The following is a 9,604-nucleotide window of genomic DNA, read 5'->3' on the forward strand; positions in this document are numbered from 1 at the left end:
CCATGCTAAAACGTTTTAGCACTTTATCCAAGTAAGTACTTTGACTAAGTCTAATTAGTCTTCTACTCCTATTCCTCAAGATCCTTATTTGCAGAATATAGGCAGCCTCTCCTAGATCCTTCATAGAGAAATACTTTCCAAGCCAGGATTTAACTTCCAGCAAGGTTGGAACGTCGTTTCCTATGAGCAGTATGTCATCGACATACAATACTAGAACGCTAACTATACTCCCACTATCTTTGACATATACACAGGACTCATCCTCACTCCTAGAGAAACCAAACTCTTTGACTTTCTCATCGAAGCAAAGATTCCATCTGTGAGATGCATGCTTCAATCCATAAATGGATTTCACAAGCTTACACACTCTATTGGGGTATTTAGCATCCATAAAACCCTCTGGATGACGCATGTAAACATCTTCAGCCAGCTTCCCATTAAGGAAAGCGGTTTTGACATCCATCTTCTAGATTTCATAATCATGAAACGCAACGATGGCTAACATAACCCTAATAGACTTGATCTTGGCCACTTGTGACAAGGTTTCATCATAGTCAACCCCCTGGGGTTTGAGTAAAGCCCTTCGCAACCAGTCGTGCCTTGAACGTGTGCACCTTTCCATCCATGTCGGTCTTCTTCTTGAAGATCCATTTGCACCCAGCTGTCTTATGACCTGGTACATTGTCAAGCAAGTTCCAAACTTGATTGTTATACCTGGACTGGATCTCGCTGTCCATTGCCTCTTTCCATACGGTAGCCTCAGGGCCCACCATGGCTTCCTTGTAGTTAGCGGGTTCATCCAAATTCATCAGTGTACTATCATTGATAAATGTATCACCCTCTACACTTATATGGAAACCATACAACATAGGTGGAACGCTAACTCTGCTAGAACGCCTAAGAGGCAATGACTGGTCAACTGGTTCAACGAGAATCTCTTCCTCAGGTTGAGCGTTAGTGTTAGAGGTTCCTTCATCGCTTTATTCTTCAATCTCTTCAAGATCAATTGTCCTCCCACTATCCTCTTGGCATATTAGTTCTCTCTCGCGAAAGACTCCCCTCCGTGCTACGAAGAACACGTTATCACTAGGTCTATAGAACATATATCCAAAATATTTATGTGGATAGCCGATGAAAATACACCGCTCACTTTGAGGTTCAAGCTTACCGTAAGTCTCTCGTCTTAAGAAAGCTTCAAAACCCCAAACCTTGATATGTGCCAACTAAGGAACCTTCCCTGTCCACATATCGTGAGGTGTTTTGGCAACCTTCTTTGTTGGGACTAGATTAAGAATATAGACAGCAGTCTCTAAGGCATACCCCTAGAACGATATCGGAAGCGAAGCTCGACTCATCATGGAAGGAACCATGTCCAACAAGGTTCGATTGCTCCTCTCAGCCACACCATTAAGTTGTGGTGTCCTAGGAGGTGTCAAATGTGAAACAATTCCACATTCCTTAATATAGTCTTGAAACTCGATACTAAGATACTCACCACCTCTATCAGATCTGAGCATCTTTATCTTCCTGCCCAATTGATTCTCTATTTCTTGCTTAAACTCTTTGAACTTTTCAAAGGTCTCCGACTTATGCTTGATTAAGTAGATATAGCCATATCTGATATATTCATCAGTAAGAGTCACATAGAAGCGGTTTGCATCCCTTGTGGTGGATCTGAAGGGCCCACACATATCTGTATGTATGAGATCCAACAATCCCTCACCTCTTTCACAAGTACCAGTGAAAGGTGATTTAGTTATCTTTCCAAGCAAACAAGACTCGCACGTGTCATCTAAACTTAAGTCAAATGACTCCAACACTCCATCCTTTTGGAGTTAGGCAATGCGCTTCTTGTTGACATGTCCAAGATGACAATACCACAAGCATGCCTTGTCTAAATTATTAGACGAATCAATATGCAATACATTATTTCCTAAGTTATCTACAACCATCACTGTTTCATATACACCATTACAAGGAAATGCTTCAAAATAAAAAGTACCATTATAATAAGCATTTATAGAACCATTTTCATTATTAAATGAATATCTAAATCCTTGTCTGTACAAACCATGAAAAGAAATAATATTTTCCTCGTCATTTATGACGAGTAGCAACAATCATTCAAATATAAACCTAACCCACTACTAAGCACTAAAGAGTAAACTCCGATCTTGGTAACAGGCGATGATTTCCTATTTCCCATTATCAGGTTCATCTTCCCATGCTCCACATCACTACTTCTTCTTAGTCCCTGCAAGTCAGAACAAATGTGAAAACCACATCCTGTATCAAGGACCCAAGAACTAGCATGTGATGAGTTTTTAGACATAATAGTATAAATACCTGCGGAGGTGGGCTTTATCTTCCCATCCTTGATGTCCTGCAAGTACTTTGGGAAGCTTTGTTTCCAATGCCCCTTATCATGACAGTAGAAGCACGTTGCTTCTTTTGGATCTGAGAAGGAAGGGGCAGAACCGGTTTTACCTTTGGATCCACTAGTAGAAGATCCATTGTGAGACTTTCCCTTCCAGTTCTTTGAGGGAGCTTTCCTCTCTTTCCCCTTTCCATGTCCAATAGCCAGGACTGGGGTAGCAGTAGGAGTGGATTCAACATTTTTTCCTTTTAGGGAGCTTTCCTTTTTGCTCAAGGTAACTTATGTTGGATAAGGTGTCTAAGTCCATAACTATTTCTGGTATGTACTTGACCCGACCCGGCATGGTCCATTTGGGTTGCATGGCACCATGCAATTGGATAAACTAAAATGAGAGAAATAACACTTATGGTTTATTAATATATTATAAGTTCTAATATATTAATAATATTATTTAATTAGTTTGATCAAGAATTAATTAAGTGATCAAAAGATAACTAATTAAATATATGGGTAGATTATGTAAATCTTCCATATCTTATATAGTGGGCTAAGAGGCTCCATGGATTATCAAGTTGGGTTCCACCCATAGGATGCTCCATGGATGCTCCATGGGAGTTACAAACCCATGGGTCATGGAAATGAAGAGTCATGACACATTAGGGTTTACATGGTGTAACCCTAGATGTGTCAACACTATATAAGAAACCCATTCTCCACCAAAATGGCTACACTAAAAAAACAAGAGGGCTAGAGCCGATTTTACAAGTGTAAGATTCTCTCAAAGTTTACTCCTTTGCATTTGGTGTTGTGTGAAGCATTTGAGGCATCACACTTGGGGTGCTAGGCTCACAAGGTTTCAAGGATCATAATCAACAACAAGGTAAGTTATTCTATCTTTCATTCAAGTTAAAAATGTTCCCCATGTATGCTAGATATGAATATAACCTTGGAATTCAACTTTGCATGATTATTAGACAAACATAGATCCAAGGTTATTAGGGTTGCATGTACACTTAGGAAGTGTTAGAATGCTCAAAACCCATCAGTGGTATCAGAGCCTAGGTTTGTTTGTTGTTTTTTTTGTGTGCAAACAGCTTGAAAAAAAATCGTTTTTTCTGTTTTCTGCTCGTATGAAAGTTTGCACATTTGTTGCTGGAAATGGACTAGAAACATTACCCTAAACTGTTTTGATGTTTTAAAGCTTGTTTTAGATGGTGTAATGTTTATGCTAATCCATTTACAATGGCAATTATTAAAATTACAATTTTTTTAAGTGTAATTTTTGATTCTTGAAAGTGTTCATATTCATGTTCTTGAACTTATGAAGATTAGATGATCATAGGAATTGTTTGTAACCTTCATGGTAGTTTAATTCATGATCATAATGTGTTTTAATGGAGTCCATAACTTGTCCTCAAGTTATGGAAAACCAAAAGTCTCACTTTTATTAAAGCCATTAAAAGAACACAAGAGTTATAAAAATGAAGAGTCTTCATTTTTATTACTCAATTAATTCATAAGTTATAAGAAATGAAAAGTTTTGGAAGTTTACAAAACTTGCCCTTAAGTTTTGGAACATGTAAAGTCTTGATTAAAACTTTAGTTCCAACCCTTAGAATTTTAAAAGTTAAAATTCAACCCTTATACTTTATAATATTATAAGTTACTAATATATATATGTATAACGTCAAGTCGTCTTACCGCTAGTACGCCTCATTCACGAAGCCGGTCTATAAGGGGGGTATAAGGTTGTTGCCTATAAAATGGCAACTTAATGGGTGTCCACTCTCACCCACCGCTTCCTTGATCGGTGGAGGGTCGTTAGCCGAACGGGTAAGACAAGGACTTATAAATTCTCGTTAAAAGTATGATGAATATTATAAAGTAACTAAATGCTTTTATTAAATTCCCAATCTTAGTTACTTTAGGAAAATGTGAATAAGGTGCTAATCCATGAAATTACACTTTACACTTTGTTTAAGTCGTTGGTGGAGCGTGTGTGGTTAACCGACACACTAACTTGGACTTAACAAGGTAGGTAAAGGGTGACTTAAGGTTTACCATAGCATCGGTGGAGCGTGTGTGGTTTACCGGCACATCGATTGAGTGATAAACCTTGAGGGTACCAAGTGATTTGCATGGTTACTTCACACCTCGTTTTGTGATCCTCGGTATCCCAGTCACAAAACTTGGAGGGCACACTCGAGATTGAAACATGCCTTTGAAAAGTTCATTGAATCTCAAAAGAATCTAGGAATTTCTAAGAACCAATTAAAAACCTAATATTTATATTTCGTTTTTCATGGTGGAAATTGGTGAATCGTCATTCACCTACCTTTCAAATATGTTATAGCTTGGATTACGGCATACCTCTTCTAAGTTATAATATATTGTGATTGGATCCTAGCCTTAATATTACATTTGGGTGTTTTATTAAGGACTCTCTTAATATCTAAACTAATCTTGTGCTCTTATTTCAGATGTCTTCAAACAATGCTGCTTCTGGCTCTAATCCTAATGGCTCCTTTACCCTTATGAACTTGTGTGGGAAAGTCACTTTTGATGGATCCAACTTCAATGAATGGATCAGAAACATCAGGATGATTACCCGCTACGAGAACAAAGAATATGTCATTGACAAGGAGCTTAAGGAGATTGATGAGACCACTGCAACTCCCCAGGAGATCGCTGACTTCCGGGCACATGAAAGGGATGCTACAAAAGTGGCATGCATCATGTTGGTCACCATGACAGCGGAACTCCAAAAGTCCTATGAGGACTTCTACCCTTTTGAAATGCACCAAGATCTGATGGAAAGATACCATCAAAGTGCACGACAAGAGAGGTATGAAATCATATGCTCTATCATAACAACCATGATGAAGGACGGGGAATCTGTCACGAGCCACATGCAGAAAATGCAAAGGTATGTGGTTCGGTTGCTGAAGCTTAATGTGAACTTCCCTGAGGAGCTTGCAATAGATATCATTTTGCACTCCTTACCATCGTGCTATGATCAATTCCGCATGACATATCACATGAATAAGAAAGAGGTCACACTCAGCAAACTTTAGGGACTCCTCAAGACCGCAGAAACAGGTCTTAAGGGTAAGTCGGTTGTTAACACTCCTACTCCAAACTCCGCCCCGGTTTTGGCAATCGGGAAAGGTAGAGGGAAGAAGAGGAAGAGCTCTTCGAAGGGTACCAAGGCTAGGACCCTTGATGGCTCTTCTTCAAGTGGAACCAAGAAAGGTTTTGTCACTCCTTCTTCTGACCCTAAAGAGGCTGAATGCTTCTATTGCCATGAAAAGTCACATTGGAAGCGGAACTGCCCAAAGTACCAGCAAGATGTGAAGGATGGGAAAGTTAAACCCAACCATGCAGGTATTTACACTATCTTATCTAATAACTCACCCCATTCTAACTCTTGGGTCCTTGATACCGGTTGTGGTATTCATATCTGTTCTGATTTGCAGGGACTAAGAAGAAGTGAGAATGTGGAGCATGGAAGAATAAACTTAATCATGGGGAATAGGAAAGCTTTACCTGTCACCAAGATTGGAGTTTATACTTTATCGCTAAGTAGTGGGTTTAGTTTAGATTTGAATAAATGTTGTTATTCGCCAGAAATGGCAAGAAATATTATTTCCTTTCATGCATTGTATAAACAAGGTTTCACCTTTTCATTTGATAATGAAGTTGGTTCGATTAATGCTTTCTTTAATAATGTTCTTTATTTTAAAGCATTACCTTTGTGATGGTGTGTATGAAACTGTATCTATGGTTGATAACTTAGGAAATAATGTATTGTGTATTGATTCTGTTAATGATAATAACTTGGATAAAGCATCATTATGGCATTGTCGTCTTGGACATATAAGCAAGAAACGCATAGGCCAACTCCAAAAGGATGGAGTATTGGAGTCATTTGACCTAAAGTCAGATGATAGTTGCGAATCATGCTTACTTGGAAAAATGACAAAGTCACCCTTCACAGGTTCTTGTGAGAGGGGTGAAGGTTTGTTGGATCTTATACACACGGATGTGTGTGGGCCCTTCAAACATGCCACAAGGGATGCTAATCGTTATTATTTGACTTTTACTGATGATTACAGTAGATATGGATATGTCTACTTAATCAAGCATAAGTCAGAGACTTTTGAGAGGTTTAAAGAGTTTAAACAGGAAGTCGAGAATCAATTGGGCAGGAACATTAAGATGCTTCGATCCGATCGAGGTGGTGAGTATCTTAGTTCAGAGTTCCTCGACTATCTTAGGGAATGTGGGATTGTCTCACAATTGAAACCTCCCAGGACACCGCAGTTGAATGGTGTAGCTGAGAGGCGTAATCGAACCTTGTTGGATATGGTTCGTTCCATGATGAGTCGAGCTTCACTACCAATCTCATTTTGGGGGTATGCCTTAGAGACTGCCGCCCATATCCTTAATCTAGTTCCCACAAAGAAAGTTGCCAAAACTCCTCATGAGATGTGGACTGGTAAAGTACCCAAACTAGACCACATTAAGATTTGGGGTTGCGAGGCTTTCGTGAGACGCGAGACTCATGATAAGCTCGAACCTCGAAGTGAGAGGTGTATTTTCATCGGCTACCCACAGAAATCCTTTGGTTACCTCTTCTACAGACCTAGTGAGAATGTGGTCTTTGTAGCTAGGAGGGCTTTCTTTCGAGAGAGAGAGTTCATAAGCCAAGGAGACAGTGGGAGGCAAGTTGACCTTGAAGAAATTCAAGAGTCAAGTGGTGAAGGAACTTCAAACCCTAGCACTCAACTTGAGGAGGAAACTCCTGTTGAGCCAATTGACAAGTCTGTACCTCTGAGGCATTCCACAAGGGTTAGGAATGCACCTGAGCATTACTATGGATTCCATATTACTGCGGAAGGTGATACACTTATCAGTGATGAGACACTGATAGATCTGGATGAACCTAACAGTTACGCGGAAGCCATGGCAGGCCCTGAGTCAGCCAAGTGGAAAGAGGCAATGGACAGCGAGATACAGTCCATGTATGACAATCAAGTTTGGAACCTGGTTGATAATGTACCAGGTCGTAAGACTATAGGGTGCAAATGGATCTTCAAGAAGAAGACCGACATGGATGGTAATGTACACACTTATAAGGCACGACTGGTTGCAAAGGGTTTCTCACAAACTCCGGGAGTTGATTATGATGAGACCTTTTCTCCAGTGGCCAAGATTAAGTCTATTAGGGTTCTGTTAGCCATAGCTGCATTTCATGACTATGAAATATGGCAAATGGATGTCAAAACCGCTTTCCTTAATGGAAAGTTGGCTGAGGATGTTTACATGAGTCATCCAGAGGGTTTTGTCAATACAGAGTACCCTAATAAAGTGTGTAAGCTTGAGAAATCCATTTATGGGTTAAAGCAACCACCTCGCATATGGAATCTTTACTTTGATGAGAAAGTCAAAGAATTTGGCTTTTCTAGGAGTGAAGATGAATCTTGTGTATATGTCAAGGCTAGTGGGAGTATAGTTAGCTTTTTGGTATTGTATGTGGATGACATACTACTCATAGGAAATGACATCCCAACTCTACAGGAAGTTAAGTCCTGGCTTGGGAAGTGTTTCTCTATGAAGGACCTAGGAGAAGCTGCCTATATTCTAGGGATAAGGATCTTGAGAGACCGGAGTAAAAGACTAATTGGACTTAGTCAGAGTACCTACTTGGATAAGGCGCTGCAGAGATTCGGCATGCAGGACTCCAAGAAAGGAGAGTTACCCATCCAGAGTAACGCCAGATTGAGTAAGACACAAAGCCCTAGTACTGAGGCTGAGATAGCAGAAATGAGTCGAATACCTTATGCTTCGGCTGTAGGATCGATCATGTATGCTATGACGTGTACTCGACCTGTTGTAGCCTTTTCTTTGAGCATGGTTAGCAGGTATCAGGGGAACCCTGGCAAGGCACACTGGACTGCGGTAAAGAATATCCTCAATTACCTACGGAGGACTAAGGACTGGGTCCTTACCCTCGGTGGGAGTGAAGACTTGAGAGTTGTAGGGTATAGTGATGCTAGCTTTCAGACTGATAGGGATAATTTCCGCTCTCAGTTAGGCAGGGTCTTTACCTTAAGTGGAGGAGCAATTTCTTGGAAGAGTTCCAAGCAAGAGACAGTGGCTGATTCAACTTGCGAATCAGAGTATATAGCAGCTAGCGAGGCAGCAAAGGAGGCGATATGGCTGAAGAACTTCATTGGAGACCTTGGAGTTGTACCAGCTATTAAAGAGCCAATGGAAATTTTCTGTGATAGTGAAAGTGCAGTTGCCTTAGCCAAGGAACCAAGGGATCATGGGAGATCCAGACACATCGACAGAAAATACCATTTCATCAGACATCGAATAGAAGAAGGACTCCTCGTGGCAAAGAGGGTATCATCGGATGAGAATCCAGCAGATCCCCTCACGAAGGGACTGACTCGGGTTAAGCATCTCCAGCATGCTCGGAGCATAGGGCTGAAGGATGATATTAGATTTAGTAGTTAGATAACCTTGAAATTTGTAAAGTGTAATTGACATTAGATGATGAATAAAATGTGTTTTATTTATGAGTAAAGTGTTGCTATCTCTTGTCGACCGTTTACTATATTTCTTTTGCATGTTTTGACTTCCAGAATAATTATGTTTGGTATATCATATTATTCGAACCTCCACAGTCGGTCATATGTCGTAAGTAGGTATGAATCAAGACTGTCATGATTGGTTGTAGAGGTCTAAGTTGTTGGACATGGCTACAACACTCATGAGTGCTCATAAGTTCTGAGCATTGGACTCAACCCACGCTCACTGGAATCACTTCATGGAATTTATCTCGAGTGATCGTGAGACGGTAATATCATATAAGTCTTCAAACCTAGAGATATGATTTGTTACTTATGAGTTGGTTATGCATTGATTGTATGTTAACGCATTGGTAACTCGATGTTATAAAACGTGCTTTTGTGTATAATTCAATGAGTGGTAGAACAAACATATGAGTCGAAGTTTATCTGTTCCTTCTTGGATTAGAAGCTGATATCTGGGCCCCTCGATGATTTTGTTTTGACCTGTGTACCGGGCCCGGTCAGAACTAAGTTGATGTGTTCAATTAAGTTCTTTGTCAAACAAATCGGAAATCGGGAAACAAACTGCTGGACAATAAGAAAGACATTGTTCCATGTATTTGTCCGGCTGATATCTAGAACAGAG

The sequence above is a fragment of the Lactuca virosa genome, chromosome 7, assembly GCF_052849685.1.
Source record: "Lactuca virosa cultivar CGN04683 chromosome 7, Lactuca_virosa_CGN04683_v6, whole genome shotgun sequence".
Taxonomy (NCBI): Eukaryota; Viridiplantae; Streptophyta; class Magnoliopsida; order Asterales; family Asteraceae; genus Lactuca; species Lactuca virosa.